Source organism: Astatotilapia calliptera, chromosome 3, assembly GCF_900246225.1.
Source record: "Astatotilapia calliptera chromosome 3, fAstCal1.2, whole genome shotgun sequence".
NCBI classification, from domain to species: Eukaryota; Metazoa; Chordata; class Actinopteri; order Cichliformes; family Cichlidae; genus Astatotilapia; species Astatotilapia calliptera.
Window position 1 is genome coordinate 5,424,187 of NC_039304.1, and position 26,708 is coordinate 5,450,894.

General features: G+C 42.5%; 1 long non-coding RNA gene across 1 annotated transcript; it reads left to right on the top strand.

Annotated features, from left to right (window-relative positions):
- Positions 1-4,359: 4,359 nt before the first annotated feature.
- LOC113017375 (uncharacterized) lies at positions 4,360-5,458 on the top strand. The gene is made up of 3 exons (XR_003271470.1): positions 4,360-4,496; positions 4,760-4,876; positions 5,308-5,458. It is a non-coding gene; the product is annotated as an uncharacterized LOC113017375 (long non-coding RNA).
- Positions 5,459-26,708: the final 21,250 nt, after the last annotated feature.

The window sequence follows — 26,708 nt, forward strand, 5'->3', positions numbered from 1 at the left end:
GAACTGAAGCTCAAGACCACTTTAAAAATAACAAGAGCACTCAGAATGCACAACTGCCCTCGAAGGACAAGAGCTACACAAACATTTTGAGATTTTTAAATGCTTTTTATTACAACATGCTGACATCAGCCCGCTTTTATACCAGTGCCTGACCTTTGACCTATATCTCTCTGTAAAGGTTCTCAGTCATCCAGGTCATCGTAGTCTAAGGAGCTTGGAAAGAAAAGCATCTGGACTTCTGTAAGTTTCCTTGAAGATGTTTCGCCTCTCATCCGAGAAGCTTCTTCAGTTCTAGGGTCAAATGGTGGACAGTCCCAGATTTAAGCCCTGTGGGAGTTTACCCCCGAGAGGGAAAATCAACCCCCTAATGATCCTCTACCTAATCACACGAGCCAAGGTGTGAAAACGGGTGTAGCTTACAATCAGCCAAGGTTTCAGTTGAGCTTATCATGATACCTAGCCCCACCCTATCATGGGATTTCCTGAGGTCAGATGGCCCAGCATGTGAGTGAGCCACTCACAGCTAGATGAATCGGGGGTGCAGATGCAGCACTCAGACCTTCTTTGCCAAGTTTTTACTGGATTTTTTTCTATTTCTTAACACTTTCAGATTCTGTTTATCTTCTGTAGACTGTTTTTTTATGCTTGCCGTCCAGTTTCTTTATTGTTTTGGGGGGGGGGGGGGGGGGGGGACACACACTATTCACCATATAAAGAAATGCTAAGATTTGACAAAAAGCTCCTTGGGAATCAGTGGGCATCAGGTGACTTAACAAACATGAAAACATTTTTCTGAAAATGGAAGGTACAATGACTGGACTGAAATAAATGACAAAGTGGTGAAAGTAAAACTTAAAAAAAAAAAGCCTGGAGAACTGAAGCTCAGGACCACTTTAAAATTAACAAGTGCACTCAGAAAGCACAACAACATGGTTTCTTGATATATTTTTATATTTTTCCAAGATCAACTTTTACCTTGGGTTCTAACAATGATGGTCAAGGTCAGTGCTTAGTCATCCTAGTTACACATTTCCCACAAGGCAAACTATTTTGTTGTTGTGAAGTCTGAAGTTGATCCACAAACAATTGTGGGTAATACAAAGGTTTTAATGATTAGCACATGTGGTGTGACCATGACCGTGACACTACACTTGTACAACAGCTAAAGAGCTGTTCTGTGCTAAATGTGTTATTCAAACGACAATAAGACTAACACACACTTCTGTGTAACAGTGACTGGCTTTTGGCAGTGTGGAAGTGAAAAAACACTGCCATCATCAGGCCAAACTTGAAATTTCATAATTACTCTACAAATTTTACTCTGCAAATTGTTATTGAAGCTTTGTGATGGCAACTGTCCACTGCAGCTATCCTTGTTCTTGCTGGGTTATGGTCCACTCCCACCATGGCTGAATATGTTGTTAAGAAAATGGATATTAATACTTTTTTATATACATTATGGATTCTTTATTTCCTTGAAAGTAGAGCAGGTCATCAAATATTGTCAAATGTATTTCTATAGCACATGTAAAAATAACAGCTGTTGACCAAAGTGCTGTAAAAGAATTTTTCTACTTTTCTACTCTGGTTTAGCACTTTACACAATTTACCTCATTCACACTCATTCATTGCCAAAGTGTGTTCTAGCTAATATTCACATTCTAATTAACATATCGGAGAGAAATGTGGAGTTTGGGCATGCAGACTGAAACAGGTCTTCTGTTTTTTTTTAAACAGTAGATGACCTGCTCTCCCCTCTGAGCTACAACAACGCCTCATTTAATGATAGATAAGATATACACTCTTGTACTATACAGTGTTCGTGTGATAGATAAGGAACTCTATGAATGTTTCTTAATCACTTTAAGTGCTTTTTAATACGTTTAGAAAATACTAAATAAATAATAATCATAAATCTTCAAAGGTCCTGCCATATGCCATCTGCTTACAAACTATCAGTGGTTAGTGGTTAAAAAATTGGAGATCAGCTGGAGATCTGGTTTCTAAACGGGACTGTAGCTGTCGTAACATCTTTGTACCAAGAGATGGCAGTGCGACCGTGGTTTGGCCTGACGATAGCAGTCAGAGGCCAGACTCAAACCTTCCAGGAAGGCTTTCTAGAAGCGTTAGCAGCATATTTACCGGAACTCCAACCAAAACAAAGGCTAAAGTTTGTCATACTGGGGAACTTTCGAGGGTATTAATGAGCAACATCCAGGCTTTATATTGTTTTCAATTTCATTACATTCTCATGGGGCTGTATACAGTGGCTTGCAAAAGTATTCGGCCCCCTTGAACTTTTCCACATTTTGTCACATTACAGCCACAAACATGAATCAATTTTATTGGAATTCCACGTGAAAGACCAACACAAAGTGGTGCACACGTGAGAAGTGGAACGAAAATCATACATGATTCCAAACATTTTTTTTACAAATAAATAACTGACAAGTGGGGTGTGCGTAATTATTCAGCCCCCTGAGTCAATACTTTGTAGAACCACCTTTTGCTGCAAGTACAGCTGCCAGTCAATAAAATTGATTCATGTTTGTGGCTGTAATGTGACAAAATGTGGAAAAGTTCAAGGGGGCCGAATACTTTTGCAAGGCACTGTATATATATATCTATTATTTTGTCAGTTAAATGATCATCGCGTGTCCTTACATGATTTTGTAGGAAACTGTATTTCAAAGCAATGAGAGAGCAGAGGATCATCACACTTTTTTCATATCACATTCAATAAGTGAAGAAAATTATCACCTATGATCTAAGATCACCAGTCTGTCAAACTAATCAAGTTTGCAGATGACACCACCGTTATTGGACTCATCTCAGACGGGGATGAGTCTGCCTACAGGAGGGAGGTTGAACGTCTGGTGTCCTGGTGCAGCCACAACAACCTGGTGCTGAATGCCCAGAAGACAGTGGAGATTATTGTGGACTTCAGGAAGCACAGAGCTCCACTACCCCCCATCATCCTGACTGACACCCCCATCACCTCTGTGGACTCATTCCGCTTCCTGGGTACCACCATCACCCAGGACCTGAAGTGGGAGCCCACCATCACCTCCGTCATTAAGAAAGCCCAGCAGAGGATGTACTTCCTGAGGCAGCTGAAGAAATTCAACCTGCCAACACGGACGATGATGCAATTCTACACGGCAATCATCGAGTCCATCCTCACCTCCTCCATCACCGTGTGGTACGCTGGAGCCACTATCAGGGACAAACAGAGACTGCAGCGTGTTGTGCGCTCTGCTGAGAAGGTGATTGGCTGCAGACTCCCATCTTTGCAGGACCTGTACACCTCCAGGACACTGGGGCGTGCAGCTCGGATCTCAGCTGACCCTTCTCACAGTCTGTTTGACCTGCTCCCCTCAGGCAGGAGGCTCCGGTCCATTCACACCAGAACCTCTCGCCATAAGAACAGTTTCTTCCCCTCTGCTGTTGAACACATGAACAATAACCGTATGACTGTTCCCACCACTAACACATGACCCTACGCTGTGTTCACTGCATCATTCCATGTCTGGCACTGATCACCACCTGCACTCATGTATATATCATGTATATATCTATCTATCTACGTAGCACTTTTAATTCTTATCTTATTTTTATTTTCATGTCTATTTAAGCGTAATTTATAACCGTATGTTTGCACTGAAGCACCGCAGCAATTTCCTAATGTTGTAAACCCGCTCAACATTTGACAATAAAACCCTTTCTGATTCTGATTCTGATTCTGATGATAAAAGGCATCGCATTGTGGATGGGGAAGCACGCATATGAACAATATCAATAGATCAAATGAATGTTCAGGCAGCTTGAGAACAGTGAACTCACTGTGATGTTCAAGAATTGAGTGTATTTGTGTACAAGTGCTGGTTAATAGCACTGATGGTACATTTTGTGCTCTGGAGACCAGACACTCTGATGATCATGTGCTGTTGGTTCTTTGTGGTTAAATGAGAAATTGCTCAATCAGAAACCCACAAACACCCGCAGAGAGAGATGAAGTTATTTTAAAATATCTTAGGGCTGCTGTGCATCCTTCAGCATGTCTTTATTGCACACCATCTGTTGCTGTGCTCACAGTGCCAGGTGCATGTGCAGGTGCACTATAGCAGCACACAGAAACATGCAGTGGACTCATGTTATCGTAGCTCTAATGAACATCATGTGGATTGCTTTCTTTTTACCTCCGCATCTTGTTCCAGGTAAGAGCTTTGCTTTTGGTGTTTTAAATAGAAAATGTTCATGTAAAATTATTCCTCCTATAATATATCATATTTCAAATATAATGATCGTTTTGAGGTGATGTCTTTTCATCTCCAGTGTTTGTGCAGAGAAGAGAAGAAGCACGAGCATCTCTGATGAGGAAATCCTGCTGAGAGGGTTTTGTATTCAGCCTCCACCTGACATAAACTGGATATCAAGTGTACCAGCAGTCTACATCCCTGATAATAAAACCAACTCCACCAACACAAGCTTAAAAAGTAAGCTTCCTTTCTGCTTTCATCCCCGCTCAAACCAGAATTAAGACTCTACAGAAGAGTGCTCTAGACTCCAGAGCATTCAGGACTCTGGAGATCAACATGTACCAAACCACTAACTACTGACTATTTAGTTCTATAGAAAATGGTGTCACCTTTCCTGGAATATACCATGTGTTGGAGGGCCTATAGTGTTTTTAGACATTTTAGTATATGTTTGAAAGTCCACCCAATTAAACACTGCTGTCTTGTATTTCAACCCTTAGAAGACCTGGATGAGACAACGGCAACTACTTCTCCTGTAGTGGAGCTGAAGGTCCCAGGAGTCACCACACCCTCAGAGACAGTTTCTCACAGCAGCTCTGCAGCTCCTGATGTTAGAGGTACACAACAACTGAATGCTCCTAACCAAGCAGAATATCTTCCTGGTAACAGTGAGTTAGTCCAGCAGAAGGCCTGTGTTGAAGTGGCACCTTCACACATTCTGCTGGAGGGAAATTATATAAAATACCCATTTATGTGTTATATTATGAAGGTTTGTCTACTGAGTTTTTATATAAATAAGTACATATTTATTGTGGTAGAATTTTTAAGTTGGCTTTAACAAATATTTTCCCCATCATAAATGAAGAATGTGAATATAAAATGCAGTTTTTAAAATGATTTATTATCATTAAAACACTAGCCAAAGCTACCTGAATCTTTGTGAATTGTTAAAAACAAGAAAGTTGTTTTTTGGGGTGGTTTTTTTTTTTTTTTGCATTATTTTCTTTGTATACAGCTAAATAGTTTTGTCCTGTATTTCAACCCTTAGAAGACCTGGATGAGACAACGGCAACTACTTCTCCTGTAGTGAAGCTCCCAAGAGTCAACACACCGTCAGAGAAGGTTTCTCACAGACGCTCTGCACATCCTTGTGATAGAGTGAAACGGCAACTGAACTTTCCTTACCAAAGTTTTCGACATAAGAGATCTAGTAAGGGTGCTGATTTCACGATATGGATGAATAGTTTGTGAATTCTTTTGTACCAGCACTAATCAATTATTGCACATTGCTCAGAATCCTCACATCATTAATATTTTCATTACTTTAGTGCCGGTTCTAAACAAAATAAAAGGTCAGGTTGCATCACCACTGCACCTCTGTCTGATCTGGAAGTGATCAATAAATGAAAAAACTTGTTTGTTTTCATATTCTGATCAGTTTTTCCGTGTTTGGATACTTTGCTTTCATCATATGTTGCACACACTAGAAGGCAGTTGTTTGAAAAAATAAAGTACATATTTATTGAGATAGAATTTTGAAGCTGGCTTTATTCAAAGTTCAGATTTCTGAACTTAAAATTATGTAAATAAAGACATATTTCCATGTTAATTTCCCCAACTTCCCTTTAAAATATAGCACTTTTGTCAGGTTCAGGAATGTTATTTTACTGTCACTGTGTTATCATTTACATACACTGTCATTATTTCATCATTATTTCATTAGTCTGCATCACTTAGTATCAGTTGATCATCAAAATTATCATGTATCATTTATCATTTATTCCAGAGCACGCAGAATAAAACACATTCCAGATAGAATATTCTATTATGCAAGAGCACCAGCATGGCTGTAGCTCCAGGCGGTCCACAGTAAGTCAGATAAGGACACTTGAACCTTTGTTGGCCTGGACCTACAATCTCACAAAACTGCACACTTGTGTACACAATTGTTTATGTTCCAAATACCGATGATGGGAAACATCTGGTGTCAAGCCTGGGAAAGGGTTGTTGTTCTGAGCAGAGGAGTTCTGGGAATTGTTCTGACGTCATAACGGCTATAAAGCTTTCTGTAAAGAGCAGAAAGGCGAAGACCGGCTTCCCACACTGTACAAGCTGTGTGTGTGTAATAAATCACTTTTTGGACACCTCCGGGGACTCTGTCTGTGCTTATTTTTCCTTCCAAACAAAAAGAACCTTACACTTTTGAAAAATTTTAATACAAAGAAATGTTCCTAATCTTCCTCATCATTTTGGTGCTACCCTGGCAGACAGGTAGGCAGCAACAGCAGCCAAGTTTGTGAATGTGATAACTTGTGAAGGATTTTCAAACTGATACTAAAAATATCAGGCAAGTCTAAATCCCGGTGACCTTGAACTCAAGGTCAGAAGTTTTCCTAAAAGTGTTGGGAATGCAAAAACTTGAGAACAAGGCGAGGTGGATTTTGAAATGTAAACCATGTGTGTATTTATTAGGAAGATGAGGGGTAGCACTCGTGACCGTCAGTATGTTTTTTTACTGTCTGATCTTAATGCTCTTTACTCAGCTGGAAATGGCCCAGACAACTGCTGCTTCAAGTTTTACCCAAGAAGAATTAGAGCAGGCCTTGTGGAGTCGTATTACATGATTGATCACCGATGCCCAAAGCCTGCCGTCATGTAAGTGAAGAAATCTGGGTTTATTTCTTGTCATAATGTTTAACACAATGGCTGAAATTACTGTAATGAAAAATGCGCAGTATGACCATTGTAACAGCATATTTGTACAATTAAAAATTAAAATTATGCACATGATGCAAAGTTACATTTTTGAACTGAAAGTTATGTAAATAAGGACATTTTTTTCATGCTAAACTTCCCACTTTCCATTTGAAATAGAAAACTTTGGAAAATTTTGTTATTTGTACTTTTTTATTAAAAAAGAAAAAAGAACAGATAATAACAGCAGCATTTCTCTTTGTTTCAGCTTTGTTATCAAAAAAGGTCGTTCACTCTGTATGGATCCGTCTCTCTCCTGGGTCGATAGCATCATGAAAACGCTGGACGAGAGCACTTTTTAAACCAGCTGCCTGCTCATCATTTCATTTTGTTCTGCTTTATCAGATAATATCATATCCAATGTACCTTTATGACTTTTGTAATTAGTGCAACTCTGTCTCAACTGATCCAAAGCTAGTTATTAGCCTGAAGCAATCCACTGAAAAGTCCTTTGATTGTGTAATGTCTCTTTGCTTTGTGTTATGTGTTATCCTCCAAAATAAACACCACAAAAATACAAGCGTGTGAAACTTTTTCTTGTCTCTTCTTCATTTCTTCTAAGCTTTACGAGTTGCCAAGTCTTCCTTACATACTGTGTGAAATAACACTTTTAAAATAAATAACACATAATTTGGTCGATTCTGAAAGTATATATGCAACTGATTTGTAGCTGTATGTAAATGTTTGGCTTTCCCTCGATGCACCAACTAAGAATCTTATGGTTGAGCTATCATTGGAATTTCATTTGGAATTAAAAATAAATATTTGACTCTTTAATAATAATAATTTTCTGGCCCAGTTCTGTCTTTTTCTTCTTAACTACCACTGCTTTTACAAATTGCTAATGATTAACTGGTTTCCTGTCCAAACTTCACCTCTGCTGTTGCCCACTGTCAGCTGGGACAGACTTCCTGAGCTACTGGCTAGAGGACACCTTAGTTAATGCTACTCTGTCTGCTGGTCTCTGAACTTGTTGAACTTTATTCAATGCTTGCCTGTTGATGAACTCGCTACTGCCAACATATCAAGTAACTCTCACTTTAAGTAAAAAACAACAACAAAAACACCCAAACAAAGAACAACTACTTCCTTCTGTGAGTTCTGTTTTGAGTCCTTATGTAGTTTGTCAGAGATATTAGAGAAGTTATATTAGAGGAAATGGCCCAGCACTCAGTGTTAGACCTATAACTCTTGTACAATAGATGTTTTTTGGAAGGTAAAAGATGCTACTGACCTTTAATTCAGTTCAATTCAATTCAATTTTATTTATATAGCGCCAAATCACAACAAAAGTCGCCTCAAGGTGCTTCATAGATACAGAGAAAAACCCAACAATCATATGACCCCCTATGAGCAAGCACTTTGGCGACAGTGGGAAGGAAAAACTCCCTTTTAACAGGAAGAAACCTCCGGCAGAACCAGGCTCAGGGAGGGGCGGCCATCTGCTGCGACCGGTTGGGGTGAGAGAAGGAAGACAAGATAAAGACATGCTGTGGAAGAGAGACAGAGATTAATAACAGATATGATTCAATGCAGAGAGGTCTGTTAACACATAGTGAGCGAGAAAGGTGACTGGAAAGGAAAAACTCAATGCATCATGGGAATCCCCCAGCAGCCTACGTCTATTGCAGCATAACTAAGGGAGGATTCAGGGTCACCTGGTCCAACCCTAACTATATGTTTTGGCAAAAAGGAAAGTTTTAAGCCTAATCTTGAAAGTAGAGATAGTGTCTGTCTCCTGAATCCAAACTGGAAGCTGGTTCCACAGAAGAGGGGCCTGAAAACTGAAGGCTCTCCCTCCCATTCTACTTTTAAATACTCTAGGAACAACAAGTAGGCCTGCAGAGCGAGAGCGAAGTGCTCTAATAGGGTGATATGGTACTACAAGGTCATTAAGATAAGATGGGGCCTGATTATTTAAGACCATGTATGTGAGGAGCAGGATTTTGAATTCAATTCTGGATTTAACAGGAAGCCAATGAAGGGAAGCCAAAACAGGAGAAATATGCTCTCTCTTTCTAGTCCCTGCCAGGACTCTTGCTGCAGCATTTTGGATTAGCTGAAGGCTTTTCAGTGAGTTTTTTGGACATCCTGATAATAATGAATTACAGTAGTCCAGCCTGGAAGTAATAAATGCATGAACTAGTTTTTCAGCGTCACTCTGAGACAGGATATTTCTAACTTTAGAGATGTTGCGCAAATGGAAGAAAGCAGTCTTACATATTTGTTTAATATGTGCGTTGAAGGACATGTCCTGGTCAAAAATGACTCCAAGGTTCCTCACAGCGTTACTGGAGGCCAAGGTAATGCCATCCAGGGTAAGAATCTGGTTAGATACCATATTTCTAAGATTTTCAGGGCCGAGTACAATAACCTCAGTTTTATCTGAATCAAGAAGCAGAAAGTTAGCGGCCAGCCAATTCTTTATGTCTTTAAGACATTCCTGCAGTTTAACTAATTGGTGTGTGTTATCTGGCTTCATGGACAGATAGAGCTGGGTGTCATCTGCATAGCAGTGAGGCAGGTGGAGGAGAGACTCGAGGCGGCCGCCGGTCCAGCAGTGTTTCCAACTTAGCGACTTTGTCGTTATACAAGGTTTAAAACTACTTATAAACACACACACACAAAGTAACTCCACCAGAGTGCCTATTTCGGGTCCAAGCCCGGATAAAGGAGCAGGGATGGAATTGTGACATTAAAAAAAAATTGCTAAAAGAAATTTAATTTGTAGTTCTAAATAAACTCTAAATGCATTTAGGACATATTTTACTCACTTTATGTCTCTTCCACAATGTTATTTCTCTCTCCAACAATGTAGGTTACAATTACATTAGCATGACCAATTATACAAATTAGGTGATGACGTCATTTAACCACTTTTAGGACAACTGATAGCGATTTTCCTTACTGAGGAGTTGGCAACACTGGGAGTGTCAGGTGAACTGAACTTCAGGTAGGAAGTTATGACCTGCAGTCTGTCAGGGTCAGAGATATAAACCAAGTTTAGGTGTAGTTTATTTTGGTTGTGCTGACTTTTTACAGTCAGTTAGTTGCTACATAGCTGGGTGGGTGCTTTGATGTTACCACTTTGCGCCAGAAAGAAGAAACCAGCGCAGGTCGTGTTAAACAACAGCAGCACGTTTAAGCTTGATCAGCTGTTGTTAGAATTTATTTAATATTAATTTCTAGTATCAGCTGATGTTTGCTGGAGCCACAGCTGTAAAAGCTGCTGGTCATGATATGGTTTGGTTATCTGGTGAAAGGGAAACATGCAGATGAAACCAGGAGATGTCCTTACTGAATCATCAGAGCTGAACAGGTGATGGAGAAGCAGGTTTACCTTTTAGGTGACATGAATGAGTTGAAGGGAAGTTATGAACCGTTTCTGAGAGACAAATAACACCAGGATCCTTTTTTACGCTGACAGCTGGTAATTGTGCAGGGGCGGGTCTAGGAAAGTTTTGCCAGAGGGGCCATGTAGGGCTAAAAGGGAAAGGGGGGCACAAAGAAATACTTTTCTTTCTTATTCTCATTTAAAATATCTAGCTTTTATTAAATAATTATCTGAATCTCACAACCAAAGTTTTTATCTGACGTAAAATGTACAGAAATCATACATATACCAACAAGTCAGAACATTGTAGAGGCCTAATTGACAGTATTTGGCTCTACATATCTGTGTGAGCAGATTTACTGTCACATGAATGTCCTCAGGTAGCCGTCTGAATGCTGGACACTCGGAGACCTGTGTCTCTGAGTGGGAGACCAGAGATCAGATTAACATGTGTATCCCTGTATTAACAAACATGCCATATTGGCCCAGTTTATTTTTCTTATCATTGTTGTGAGGAGACCATAAACAGCATTTCCATTTTCTGTTGTACAGTTCATTTGCTGTTATGGAGTTTTTATGTTTAAAGTGTCTTTTTTTGTTTCACAATAGCTGATAACTATTCGCTGCTAGGTGACAAAATCTGCGAACAAATATAATTCTATAAGGGAGTTTTATATAGTGTGTAACTGTTAATATAGAACATAAATAAATGTATTGCTAATGTGATCATATGGCACACTGACTTCTGAGGAAATTTTAGATGGCACTCATCATCAGAAAGGTTGCCTACCCCTGCCTTAAGGAATTGAACCAGCAATATTTTGCTTGTTAGGTAAATGTATTCCAACAAGACAAGATTCCAACAGCACTGGCTGAAATTAAGCCTCAGACCATAATGGAGGCTCCACTGTGTTTCACGGATGTCTGTAGACGCTGCACCTCTCTCCTGACATCCTCCACACTGACATACGAAATGATCTGACCCACTTCTTATGTAATCTGGAATTTTCATCCTTTGAGTTAAGCACATTTCTAATGCTTAAATGATACAGAGTTAGGTGTTAGGTGATTTAACAAACAAGAAAATGCTCAGGCACAAGGACTGGACTGAAGTAAGTGAAAAAGCAGCCAAAGGTAGATTCTGAAAGACCTTCAGAAAGCCTGGAGATCTGTAGGTCAATGTTACGACCCGGCTCGAAATGACGTTAACAAGAGCGGGGTGTCCCGTGACTTCCCACGCCCAAACAGACACAGCCACAGCATCGGACTTTTTTTTTTTTTTTTTTTTTTTGCCTGTCCCGTTTGGCTCTTTTGCCATCAGAATTGTTGTCTAAAGGCAAAGAAAGATGCCCAACGGATTTACTTTACCAAACTGACCATCCCAGCCTTGCCGTAATGGTCCATTTGATTCACCTTTTATTGTTTATTTTATTTTCACTTACTGAATACGGGACAGACTTGACTAGGGGAAAGAAGGGGAGAAAGAAAGAGGGAAAGAGAAACAGCTGAGAAGAGGGACGGGGGAGAAGGGCAAAAGACAAAAACCAACAGAACGGGCAGAGAAAAAAAATGCATATATCAATCACCTGGATCACCTGCTGAGAAAGAAAAAAGAAAGCAAGCAGAAGAGAACAAGAGTAATAGAATAAACAACATCACAATGATATATGGGAATATGACAGTAAATACTAAATGTTAAACATTATTGTGCAGCACATAAGATCAACAGAACACAGTGTGCTTTGAGGTAGGAGCCAAAAAGGGTGTAGTTTGTGGGTGTGATCACCCGTGTGTACACCTGTGAGCATGGACGCGCTTGTTTTTTGTTTTTTTAAAAGGTTCCTTCATGTAATAATCTGCTAGAGGGTGTGGGGGGGTCACAGCCCCGTCCTCCAGGGCGTGAAGCAGGTGTGGAGGAGATCAAAACTCCAGACATCCAGAGGCCCCCAGAACACAAGAGACCAAGGAAGACCAACAGAGGGGCAGCTGCGCCACTGTCCCGGAAAGAGCTGAGGAGAGTCCCAGATGAGGGCTCACTCAGCAGCCGCGGAGCAGAAGCCAGGGGGAGTTGCAGTGACGCGCCCGTGAGCTCCGCCGGCAGCCAGCTGCGCCTGAGTGACCGAGCCCCAGGCCAAGAGGCCGGGGGCACCCCACCTCCGAAGTGGCCCGAGCGAGCCCCAGGCTCCAGGCCCCGATAAGCGGCCGCCAAGGAGTGAGCCGGTGTGTACCTGGACGCCCATCCCCGGACACAAAGAACCACCAACGCACCGATGTCTGAGGGGGTCCGCCACTGGCAGGGGAAGTGGTGGTAGGGGGAGATAGGCCTCCAAACCTTGGAGGGCCTGAGATGTCCCCAGAGAGGTGGCGCCTGACACCCAACCTGACATATAGACACAGACATACAGGCACACACAGATACAAACATCCATTCCCACCCTCATGCTCTCATATGCACTTACTCCACACTCAACCAACGTGGAGACAGACATAAAGAGACGTTGTACACACGATCACACTCCCCAAGCGTACTCTACAAACCGGGTCTAGGTGCCCTCGCCCCTGGAGGGGGGAACTGCACCCAGACCCAGGTGGTGTTTCCCTTTTCCCTGCGGTGGGGAGAGGCAGACCGCCCCGACTCCGCAGCAGCAGGAAGGCTCCACACTCCAGACCGCAGTCGGACGGCCAACTCCTCCTCCTAGCCCCCCCGCTCCAGCAGGTCGCAGAGAACGGGGGTGAGAGAAGACTCCAAACCTCCCTCCACCCGCTCATTGTAATGTTGATGCATGTGTGTTCTAAGGTGCATTTAAAACCCAGGAGGGCTTGGAGCTACCTGCCAGAGAGCAGCAGGTAAGCGCATGGTCCCTCCTGCTAGCCCTCAATGTCTACGTGTATTTAAAATTGAGAGGTGGGCAACGATGCCAGGGGTGGGGTGTACACCCTGATGGTACTTTGGACTCCGTGTATCGTGCCCACCCCCAAGATCCTATATGTATGTGTAATGAGAGTGTGAGTAATGTGAATGTCTAAGTTGTGGGATAAAATTGAGGCAGAGGCAGCCAGAAGGGGACAGAGGGGGGGTAGCCTCCTCTGCACCCTGGTGACATACCCCTACTCCAAGGCCCTGCATGTGTGGGTGGTTGTGGTGGAGCGGGAAGAGGGAGGCAGCTGGAGATGGGGAGGGAAGGAAGGGAGGGGCAAGTGACCCCTCCCTGGGGCCAGCTCCCCCGCTGACCCCAGTAGGCACCCCCATACTCCGCGACCCGCCAGGGAAAGGGGGCCCAGGCCCATCCAGACCGGGCCCAGTGCAGCAGCGCCGCCCGGCCCCACGGAGCCCGGGACAGTCCACCCAACCCCACCACAGAGAAAACTGCACCCACCCCACCATCCACTCATCTTCCAGACTACATAAGACAATAAACACCCAGGCTGAGATCTTCCTCCACCTCTCCTGTATCTCCCCCTCCTGCAGAGTGAGTTCCTGAAGAGAGGAAAGCTCCTGCAAGATGTAACAATCTCCCCCACCAGTTGAAGAGCCTTTTAACAACAGTTTATTGACAACAATGGCACTCACGGTAGTGGGAGTGTATAATTTCGGAGTGAGCTAAGGCCAACACAACAAACAAAACTCAACCTAGGCTTCGGTTCCCCTCTGACCTGTTTACGGAAAAGAAAGAAATAACACAGTCTGACCTCCCTGGTCTAAAAACACAGGAGAAAAGAAGGCTTCCCAAAATAATCGGCAGCTCACCCCTACTTGCCCCACACTTCACACACATGCCCGACCTTTTAACCAAATAGCTATTGCTACGGCTGCTCCGTCTGGACCTGAGGTAAATACACAGGAAGTCTGCCACACCCCCTGCATGTCCACAGCAGGAACCAGTTACATCAGGCCGTTCCTTAGATCCACCAATCACAGCCGAGCCCCTGCACAGGTGAATTTGCATACACACATTAAGAAACAGATAACCCACCAACACAGGCACGTAACTGTCAATAACACTTTAAAAATAACAAGAGCACTCAGAAAGCACAACTCCTCACAAAGGTCAAAGGCTAGACTAAAACTTTGAGTCCTAGGAAATAAGGGAATAAAGACGTTTAGGCTGGCTTAAGGCTTTTTCACAGTACTGTGTGTTGACCATTGCGAGAACATTATCTTTTTTTTGGAGATTTGACTTTCATTTATATTTATATGTGATCAAGTTTGTGTGAAATAATTTATACTTTAAAAAAATAATTTATACATCATTTTACTACATATTGAAATACTTTCATTTGAAAATGCCCTAAAATAATTACAGTTTTTTCTGAATGCTTAAACCCTAACTGTGATTCCTGCAGCACAATCTCTAAAACTATTCAGACTTATAGCAAAACCACTCACTGAGTTTGCAAAACTAAAAGCACAAAAACTGCTTTGCACTCAGTTTGCAATTTTGTAACACACACTTTGCAAAACTGTAGGCACAATTCACTGCACAACACTCAATTACCAAATTTCCAACACACTCCTAGCAAAAGTATACACATGTATGGCTATCATTAACACTAATTTGCCAACTGTCTGGCACACTTTCACATGTGAAAACTTTTTTAGATAATTAGTTCACTTTGCAATCAGCCTAAGCACTATAATACAGGTAAGCTGTGTGTGCGGAGTACAATGGAGGGAGCAGAAAGAGTGAGAAGTAGAGGAGGCCGAGGAAGAGGACGTGGAGGTGAAGAAGTAGGATGTAGGATGAAGAGGACGACAAGGAGCAAGAGGAAGACGAGGAGGGGGGAGAGGAAGATGAGGAGGGGGGAGAGGAAGGGTAGGAAGAGTAAGAAACAGAATTGCTGATGACATCAGAGCTACAATAGTGGACCATGTAATCAACCGTGGAATGACCCTGAGGGTAGCTGGCCAACGGGTCCAGCCTAACTCGAGCCGCTACACTGTAGCAAGCACCATAAGGACATCTTGAAATGAGAATCGGTTAGTACAGTCACTTCGCACAAAGATTTGTAGCACTGCCATATGCCAATGAGAAACACACCAATACCATTGATGTAAAAATACTGAAATTGTTACTTTACAGAATTGCTAGATGACCAGATGCTGGGGGCAGAGGAAGCATGTTCCCTGCAGACCAAGTAACCCATATAGTCATTATGGCGATTGCAAATAATCCTATACTTGGAAATAAACACTTGTGTTTGTTTTGATGTGTTTGAATAAACACCAGTACTTGAAGTTTGGATCCCTCTATGCTTATGGATCTATGACAGAAGTATGAGTTCAAACTGACATAGCCTACCTTGTGCACAGAGAAAGCAAAAGCCAGATGTGTTTTGTATTCATACCATCAGTGTGCAGTTGGCGCATTGTGTGCTTAGTAGATGATGGCTTGTGTGTACTGTTCGATACGGAAACACCATTTTTACGAAGGTGTGAAGAGTTAATCTAGCTGTGTTTGCTTTTGCAAGAGAACTACAATGTTTTGATGATTGGGTGACAGGTTTTCTTATTTGTGTGAAGAGTTTTGCAAAATTAGCCAATAGTTACAAAAAATGTGCTTAAGCAATCAGAAAAAACTGTAATTTCAACTAAATAGGCCTATCTATTTTCTTAACAATCCTGTAGCTGTCATAACATCTTTGTCCCAGCAGGTGGCAGTGTGACCATGGTTTGGCCAGATGATAGCAGACAGAGGCACATGCTCCTTCTTTTCTGATAGTCTGATCATTTCTTTCCTATTTCAGCATTTTTTTTTAACCAAAACAGAAGCAAAAGGGGGTAATGCCTGATATATTATATAGATTACTTATTTTACATTGGAACCTGAAAGAAATTAATTCTTATTTTCCCCCCTTAATATTTAAATACCCACAGAAGATATAGTTGGGTTGTAAACTTATGGACATAAGGTCATTCAAGCCATTCAGTTTCTCGCAGCAGCTCTGCAGCTCGTGATGTTACAGTGACACAACAACCAAACACTCCTTACTGAGGAGATCAACATATGAGATATCCTTCTGGTAATGCTGGTTTCACTATTTATATCTAAAAACATAGATATCTATTATCTGTATCTATTATTATAGGATATACTGTACAATATAAAGCACCTTGAGGTAACTTTTGTTGTGATTTGGCGCTATATAAATAAATTTGAATTGAATTGAAGAGATTCTGGCAAACCGTCAGACGTCTCAGGAGGGGAAAGCGGTGCTCTACCTGCACTCTACCTGCACAGCAGCGCTGCTGGCGGAGCGCTGCTGACGTCGACTGAGAAAATTGTCAGGCGGTGGAAGGAATACTTCGAGGACCTCCTTAATCCCACTGACACGTCTTCCGAGGAGGAAGCAGAGTCTGGGGATGAGGGGAATGACCCGCCAATTTCCGGGGGCGAGGTCACAGAGGCAGTTAAACAACTCCTTGGTGGCAGAGCCCCTGGTGTTGATGAGGTCCGCCCCGAGTTCCTGAAGGCTCTGGACGTTGTAGGGCTGTCCTGGTTGACACGCCTCTGCAATGTTGTGTGGAGATCAGGGGCAGTACCTGTGGACTGGCAGACCGGGGTGGTGGTCCCCATCTTTAAGAAAGGGGACCGGAGGGTGTGTTCCAACTACAGGGGGATCACACTCCTCAGCCTCCCTGGGAAAGTCTATGCCAGGGTGCTGGAAAGGAGAGTTCGTCCGCTAGTCGAACCTCGGATACAGGAGGAACAATGCGGTTTTCGTCCTGGTCGCGGAACACTGGACCAGCTCTTTATCCTCTCCAGGATACTTGAGGGTGCATGGGAGTTTGCCCAACCAGTCTACATGTGTTTTGTGGACTTGGAGAAGGCATTCGACCGTGTCCCTCGGGGTGTCCTGTGGGAGGTGTTGCGGGAATATGGGGTGTCTGGGCCATTGCTACGGGCCATTCGATCCCTATACAACCGTTGCAAGAGCTTGGTTCGCATTGCCGGCAATAAGTCGGACTCGTTCCCGGTGGGTGATGGGCTTCGCCAGGGCTGCCCTTTGTCTCCGGTTCTGTTCATAATTTTTATGGACAGGATTTCTAGGCGCAGCCAAGTGGCGGAGGGCTTTCGCTTTGGTGGCCTCAGAATCTCATCTCTGATTTTTGCAGATGATGTGGTTCTGTTGGCTTCATCGGGTGAAGGCCTCCAGCTCGCACTGGAACGGTTCGCAGCCGAGTGTGAAGCAGCGGGAATGAGGATCAGCACCTCCAAATCTGAGGCCATGGTTCTCAGCCGGAAAAGGGTGGAGTGCCCACTCCGGGTCGGGGATGAGTTCCTGCCACAAGTGGAGGAGTTCAAGTATCTCGGGGTCTTGTTCGCGAGTGATGGGAGAAGGGAGCCGGAGATCGACAGACGGATTGGGGCTGCAGCTGCAGTAATGCGGACGCTGCACCGGTCCGTCGTGGTGAAGAGGGAGCTGAGTGTAAAAGCGAAGCTCTCAATTTACCGGTCGATCTACGTCCCTACCCTCACCTATGGCCACGAGCTGTGGGTAGTGACCGAAAGAACGAGATCGCGGATACAAGCGGCAGAAATGAGCTTCCTCCGAAGGGTGGCTGGCCTCTCCCTTAGAGATAGGGTGAGAAGTTCGGCCATCCGGGAGGGGCTCAGAGTAGAGCAGCTGCTGCTCCACATCGAAAGGAGCCAGCTGAGGTGGTTCGGGCATCTGACAAGGATGCCCCCTGGGCGCCTCCTGGGTGAGGTGTTCCAGGCAGGAGGCCCCGGGGCAGACCCAGGACACGCTGGAGAGATTATATCTCTCGGCTGGCCTGGGAACGCCTTGGTATTCCCCCGGATAAGCTGGAGGAGGTGGCTGGGGAGAGGGAGGTCTGGGCCTCTTTGCTTAGGCTGCTGCCCCCGCGACCCGGCCCCGGACAAAGCGGATGAAGATGGATGGATGGATGGATGAATTGAATTGTGTGAATGTTAGTTAGAAAGCACTAAGGAAATGTGTTTGTGTGAATGGGTGAATGCACAAGTTGTGTAAAGCGCTTTGAGTGCTCAGAAGAGTAGAAAAGCACTGTTAAGAACCATTTACTGCCATCTCCTCCAGCTTGCCCAGGGGAACACCAAGGTGTTCCCAGGCCAGCCAAGAGATATAATCCCTCCAGTGGTCTTGGTCTCTCCTGGGGCCTCCTCCTGGTGGGACGTGCCCGGTACACCTCACCTAGGAGCCAAGGATTTAGTCCCTACCCACATCTCAGACCCATAGGTGAGGGTAGGGACCTAGATCGACCGGTAAATTAAAAGCTTTGCTTTTACACTCAGCTCTCTCTTCACCACGTACAGGCAGCAAGCTGAGGGGAAACTAGGATACCCACTCCAGCCCGCCTCTCACCAGGGACAACTCGACTGAGACAGAGTCCAAGCCCTCTCCAGGGGACTGGTTCCAGAGCCCAAGCCGTGGAGTTGGTTGGTCTACAGGATGATGGGCCCATGTCACTTTTTGGGCTGTGACCGGACGGGCACCATGGACTAAGGTCTGGCCACCAGACACTCTCCCGCGGGCACCCTCCCCAGGCCTGGCTCCAGGGCAGGGCCCCAGTGACCCTATCCCGGGCAGGGTGAACTGTTCCCTTGGTGTTCTGCTCATAGGGGTCTTCTGAATCGCTCTTTGTCTGGTGCCTCAAAGTTCAGATTTCTAAGCTGAAAACTATGCAAATAAAGACCTTTTTCCATGTTAAATTCACCAATTTCCCTATAAAGTATAACACTTTAGAAAATTTTTAATTCAAAGAAATGTTCCTTATCTTCCTCATCATTTTGGGGCTACGCTGCCAGTCGGGCGGGCAGCATCAACACCCAAGTTTGTGAATCAGATAACTTGTGTAGGATTCTGAAATTGATACCACAGGTGCAGCTACTTAAAATAGTGTATAAGTCTGAGTCCTGTGACCTTCTCAAGTCAAGGTGATCTCAAGGTCAGAGGTCAGGTTTTCTGTAAAATAAGAACAACCCCAGGTTTCTCTTCAGCACTGTAGCCCGGCTGACATAAAGTCAGAGTACTGTTGATCCAACCATCCCTTTAATGTTAACTAGTAATGACTTCATGAACTTCTTCACAAATAACAATTTTATCATTAGAGAAAAAATTACCAATAATCATCCCACAGATGTAATATTATCTACAGCTACTCTTAGTACCATTGATGTTACGTTAGACTCTTTTTCTCCAATTGATCTTTCTGAGTTAACTTCAATAATTACTTCCTCCAAACCATCAACGTGTCTTTTAGACCCCATTCCTACAAAACTGCTCAAAGAAGTCCTGCCATTAATTAATGCTTCAGTCTTAAATATGATCAATAGACCTCTCTGCATTGAATCATATCTGTTATTAATCTCTGTCTCTCTTCCACAGCATGTCTTTATCCTGTCTTCCTTCTCTCACCCCAACCGGTCGCAGCAGATGGCCCCGCCCCTCCCTGAGCCTGGTTCTGCGGGAGGTTTCTTCCTGTTATAAGGGAGTTTTTCCTTCCCACTGTCGCCAAAGTGCTTGCTCATAGGGGGTCATATGATTGTTGGGTTTTTCTCTGTATCTACTGTACAATATAAAGCAGCTTGAGGCGACTTTTGTTGTGATTTGGCGCTATATAAATAAAATTGAATTGAATTGTAAGTCTTGGGAATGCAATAATTTGAGAACAAGGCGTGGTGAATTTAGAAATTTATACCATTTGATTATCTACAAGTAGGACTAGCTCTGGTGGTCATCGATATTTTTTTTATTGTTATACTTTCTAAACAGTTTGATCTTAATCCTCTTTACTCAGATGGAAATAGTCCCAACAACTGCTGCTGAAAGTTGTACCAAGAAGAATTAAAGCAAAACTCATGGAGTCATATGGACTGCTCAATGATTGTTTTAGCGTTTTTTTTGTGGTCATAATATTTTGTGACATATATTTTTTTAAACTTTTGGGCGAGGGGGTTGTAGAAGTTGGTTTTGTTAACAGTGTCATGCTTTGAGCTGCATCTCTGGGCTAAACCGCAGCTTCATTTCCTGTCAATGTAACCGAATGGAAAGTTCTGTCAGAGGCATTTTCAGCAATTTTTGAAACCACATCCACCCTCCCTCTTTCACACCAATGACACCCTATGTACCTTTAAAAAAAAGTATTGATCTTGATAAATGTAACAGCACACCACCTAATATTTAGAAGCCCTTGCTTCTAAATATTGCTTCTTTTACTCCTCTTTCAAACCATCTGTCCTCTCTGTCCAAAATGTGAACATTGGCATCCTCGAAAGAGTGACCTTTATCCTTAAGATGCAGATGGACTGCTGAGTCTTGTCCTGTGGAGGTGGCTCTTCTGTGTTGTGCCATGCGCTTGTGAAGTGGCTGTTTGGTCTCTCCAATGTAGAGGTCTGGGCATTCCTCGCTGCACTGTACAGCATACACCACATTGTTAAGTCTGTGTTTTGGCGTTTTGTCTTTCGGGTGAACCAGTTATTGTCTGAGCGTGTTGCTGGGTCTGAAATGCACCGGGATGTCATGCTTGGAGAAAACTCTCCTGAGTTTTTCTGATACACCGGCTACACAGGGGATGACAATGTTGTTGCGTCTGTCCTTCTTATCCTCCCTCTTACACTTTGAAAGGAGCCACTTGAGGCATAATGTTAAGGGGTTTCGGCCGGGCATGTCCAATCAGGAGAAGGCCTGGGGTAGACCCAGGACATACTGGAGAGGTTACATCTATCGACCGATGTGGGAACTCCTTGAGGTTTCTCCAAAAAAGATGGGTGAGGTGACTGGTGAGAGAGAGGTATTAGATCTTTTAGAGCAGTGGCCCCCAGGTTGTGGAATTCTCTCCCTCCATCTCTACGTTGCCTGGATTGTATTTATTCTCTTAAACGTCATCTTAAGACTCCTTAATTTAGACTACCTTTTAATTAGACTTGTGCTGTATATTTGATTGTACTGTTTTATGTTTATCAGTAAAGTAAAGAGGTCTAGGCTTCCCTGCTTTGACTACTACCCCACAGCACCCCGTCTGTTTGGAGTATAGGATGCAATGTTCGTAATGCATTGATGGTCCCTTTCCAAATGCGCAAGCTGACAATTCCATGAGCACTGATGAACTCCCATACCATCAGACATGCAACCTTTTGAACTGAACGCTTACAACAGTTGAGATGGTCTGTCTCATCTTTAGTCCAGAAGATACAGAATCCATCCATTCATCCATCCATCCATCCATCCATTCATTCATCCAACCATCCTCTTTCATTTATCCAATTCTGATTCATGGGGACTGGAGCATATTCTAGCTACCATAGGATGAGAGTCGGGGTAGACGCTGGAAACAACCAGAAAACAGAAAGATTCCAAGACTCTAAGCATCCAATTATTTTACTTCCCTTACTGCTGACCAATCTAGAGCTGTAAGACAGCAGCGTGTAAAAGCTCAAACCTTTATCATTAAACCCAAACTTCATGTCATGAATTTCAAACAAATTTTCATTAAGCAACGTGAACTAAATCAAAATAAAAAATGGTTGTCAGGAATGGGATTTGAACTCACTACTCTATTTAAAAAGCATAAGTGACGTCAGCAGTTGTTTGCGGAGTGATTTACCAAAGCCAGCCAAAGTCACTTGGGAAGTGCAAATCCATACTTGAGTCCAGTATCTTAGACCACCTCTGACTAGTAGAACATTAATCACAAAGTAATGCCTGTTCACAAGTTTAGCTGTATTTGTAATTTGTGGACGATATCTAAGTCAAGATAAAATCCAAGTCAAACATTCAAAGTAAAGAAATAAGCATGTTTTAAATCCCCAAAAGTTGATTCTGTTCATGTGGACATAGACCTCATATGTCTTACAAAATAAATTTACAGAACTTGAATAAAATTTGAAGACCATTAGCAGAGCAGAAGTTGCTTTGGTCAGGAAGGAGTGCCTCCTTCCATTCTGACAGTCTAAAAGTCCTCCACATAAAAGTCTCTCACTGTCATTTAAAAAAGTTTTTGATTAAGTTCTTTAAATGTTGGTCATCAGGCAAGACGGTAGCACATGCAAGATGAAATCATAAAATGTAGGATTTCAAACTGCACTTCATGTTATGAGTTTCAAACTTTCATCAGGAAACTTTAATGAAATCTAAAGACAAAATCTTTGTCAAAAATGGGATTTGAACCCACACCTTTCTTTAAAACACATAAGTGACCGTTGGCAGTTCTGGTGCATTTACCAAAGCTGACCAAAGCCACTTGGAAAGCTGGGGTCCATTGTGTAATGAAGTACCGTAGTCCACCTCTGACTTATGAACAACATATCCATTTACTTCATCTGGTTTACAATGCAGAGGCTCATGTCATTGCCAGAATCTCTTCCATAGAACAAATGATTCCAGTCTTTCCGCAGTTTCACTGGATTCCTCTAAAATACTGCATGGTCATCTTCTCAGAAGCTCTGCTTCTCTAAGATGCTCTTATTATCCACTCATGTCACTGATCTAGTACTATTTGTGTTAAGTGTGTAAGAGTCCTTATCGCAATTGAAAGCCAGTTTTCTTTTCCACTAAATCAGGGGTCTCCACTCCAATCCTGGAGGGCCAATATCCTGCTGCTTTTAGATGCATCATTGTTCCAGCACATCTGATTGTAACCAGGCCTTTGCCAAATGTGATGGCATAATGAAGAGGTAATTCAACCATTCTGTGTTTGCTGCAGGACAGGAACTGTCGAGGACTGAACTTGGAGACCCCTGCACTAAATCTTTCTGTTAAATGACAAAACCTTCACTCACCAAGGAGCTTGAACACACATCCATGAGGTCCATAGTCTTCCAACTGAACAAGCCAGGTGCCATTCTTCTCACAACACACAATGACAAAGCACAAATATTCCTACAATAATGTAAAGCGTTGAATTAGTTCACTTCCCTAATTCTAGACAGTAGGCTGCCTAGTCTATGTTCTAGGCAGTCTAAAGATTTACATGTAGTGTGTGTAAATCTTTATAAGAAGTATGATTTCAGCGCAAAGTTCATGTCATGAGTTTAAAACAAACTTTAATCAAGCAGTTTGAATGAAATCTAAAGACTACAGCTTTGTCCAGAGTAAGATTTGAAACCTGTATTTGAAAAGCATAAGTTCCAGTGGCTAGATTTGACGGAAAGCGTTTCTCAAAGTTCGCCAAAGTCACTTGGGAAGGAAAGGTCCATTTTCCAGTCCAGTATCTTTGACTACCTTTGACTAACAGATCAGAAGCCACAAATACACTTTAGATGTTTAGATGAAAAAGTTTACACCTTTTTTTCATCTGTGGACTGCCTTTGAATGAGTGACTGCTGCACTGAAAATCTTTTAATTGGTTCTAAGCAGATTGCATGGAGACCAGCTTGTCTGCAAATACTTACTAATCTTACTAAATGCACATGGCAATAAACACTTGAAATGAAATTATTTGGTTGTGATTCTTTTTTTCTTGTGTGGAACTCTAGACATGAAATCTCAATAAAGAAACGTTGTCCAGAGGATTTGAACCTCCACCCAAACATGTAAGTGCCGCTAGCTAAAATTGATGGATGACATTTATCAAAGTCAACCAAAGTCACTTGGAAAACAAAGGTCCGTTCTTGAGTCCAGTATCTTACACCTTTATAGGTGTAAGGTTTCTCAGTCATCCACCATGTGGAAGTCTTAACCTCCTGACATCAAGGACTTACTTAACAATAACTAACTAAATGATATAGGCGGAAAACACCCTTGTCTGAAATATGCAAAAGATAAGGAATATATAATGCAGACCGGCAAGAGCTTATATAACTCGTCCACAGTTAGCAACGTCAAGGAGTCATTGCTTTCTATGTGACTGTAAGGTCCAGATAGATAACATCGTTTTCAGATTGGCAGTATGCGTGAGTATGCTAAGAAGCCCAAACCAAGGCTTTAGTCCTTCCTGTTAAAAGGGTCCTACAGACTTTTAATAAAATTCTGTGTTCAACTCCCAGGCATGGGAGTTGAACACATCAAAACATGCCTGGCAAGCTTTTGTCTCCAGATTTAAAGTTGCAATGAACTCTTGAGCCCATCAATTTAAAAGTAATTGAAATCAAAAGTAACTGATTATGTTTTGTGTTGAGCAGAAGGTAAAGTTTCATCAAACAGCTTGGATAAAATCTTTGGCAGGGGTTGGGGTTGAACCAGTGTCTCTATTTGGATGCTAGCTGTCACTTTGGTCAGGAAAAAACAGATTTTTCATGCCTTAAACCACTTAGCTATCCAGACAAACAGAAAGCAAAGCTCCTACAACTCCATATGAACCTTAAATTTGCTTAGAAAGCTGCTTGCAAGTGATCTATTTCTGAATATACTTGTGTTTTGTACTTTAATTTAAAGAGACATCACAGCTAAACCTGTGCTAAACAGTCTATTGGACATATGAATGAATGCATGAATGCAAGTGTACAACATGTAAGAAAAGCTATTTGTCAGGTGTGGGATTTGAACCTATACTTATAAAATGTTGAACGAAAAAGTGGATGAGGATAACACTTTGTTAAAAACAGCACATCAAAGTGAACCAAAGCCACTTGGGTAGCCAAGCTTCAGTCTAGGTTCTAATACCACTTCTGATTAGCAGAAAACAAAAGACAATGTCACTGTACATGCAACCAAATGTGAAGAACAAGTCTATAAGTGTCTCAGTGAGAGATAGTTCATCAACATGAACTATAGTTATTTGCACTGAAGCAGTTTGGTGTCTTAGACCACTTCTGACTTGCAGCATGTTGTACAGAGCAAAGAGGAAGGTGAAATTACAGCTAGAGAAAGATATTTGGTGGGTGAACATCTCGTCTGGCTACTATACTGAAGAAGTCCTCACCATCAGAGCTCAATGAACAGTAACCTCATATACATGTGATGAAGTTGCTGAAGACTAGTCTTTACCCACTTCAGAGCACAAGTTTCAAGACTTTCAATTGTATGCTCTTTGCATATATAATGTGAGGTCTGTGGATAATAGGACGGACAAGTTCTAACTGCTGATTAAGACCCTCAGGGTTCTTCACAGGAAGATGTGCTGAATGAAATCTAAAGACAAAAGCTTTGTCAAGGGGGGGATTTGAACCCACACCTTTACTTAGAATACAAAAGTGACAGTGGTGCATTCTGATGACAGGTATTTACCAAAGACAACCAAAGTCACTTGGAAAGTGGAGGTACATTTTATAGTCTAGTATCTTAGAGCACATCTGCCTACCAGAAAGCTAACCATAACAAAGTCCCATCTAAAAAACATCAAAAGTCCTTTTAGATGTTACAAATGCCTGTTGGCAAGTTTAGACCCATTTTTCATCTGTGGATGATACCGGGTTCAAGATTCAATCCAGTTGACATCAACTCAAGTGCTTAAGTCTTTTATAGGTGAGGTCTTTCATAAACATTTGTGCCATATGCAATCCTGTATTCTAAAACAGGTTTCCAAAGTTAAAACCATAAAAGTCAAAAGAAAGCAGGTTATAAAAATCATTACCAAGTGACACAAAGGTGCCAGACTCAAGGGCAGATTCATTGTTAACTAAAGGACATCTGACTATAAAAACAGCGTAGCTTCAAATCTGACCCCTCACAAGAATTTCATGGAAATTGCATGGAAGATGCCAACTTGTCTCCAAGAACTGGTTGGTAGTGAAACTTGAGAAAATCATACGAAGTTGCTCAGACTCGAACTAATCCTTATCACCTTATCACCTGGGTTAGCCAAGCTACAGGCAATGTAAAATTTTAATTACACCATATAAGAGCTGGTTATAGGTACAATTGTTGATTACATTTTTGGGGAGAGTAGGATTTAAAACCACACCTCAAGAGCACATATTTTTCTTTGGCTAGTTTTAATGGGAGGCATATATCAAAAATGTGAAGCTGCTGCTATCTAGATGGTAGTAAGCTTCAGTATAGTAGCCAGACGAGATGTTCACCCACCAAATATCTTTCTCTAGCTGTAATTTCACCTTCCTCTTTGTTCTGTACAACATGCTGCAAGTCAGAAGTGGTCTAAGACACCAAACTATAGTTCATGTTGATGACCGGCTCTGCGGTGACCAAGAAAGACTGCAAAGACGCACTTAAAGAAATACGAAAGCACAAAAAGGAAACTAAAGAGCTCCTCAAACACAAAGGGAAACTGGCCAAACAGCAGCTGAAAGAAACATTTAAAGATGCCGAGGAGCAGCTCAACAAAACCTTAAAAGAGCTGAAGGCAAAAGAAAAGCAAGCCGAGGACAGGAGGGGATTCTGGAGCCGACTGCTGAGAAAGAACTGATCCAGCAGCATCTTCCTCCTTCCCCCTCTCTCAACCTTTCTTTCACAAAAATCCCCCCAAACTTTACTTGGGACGTTTG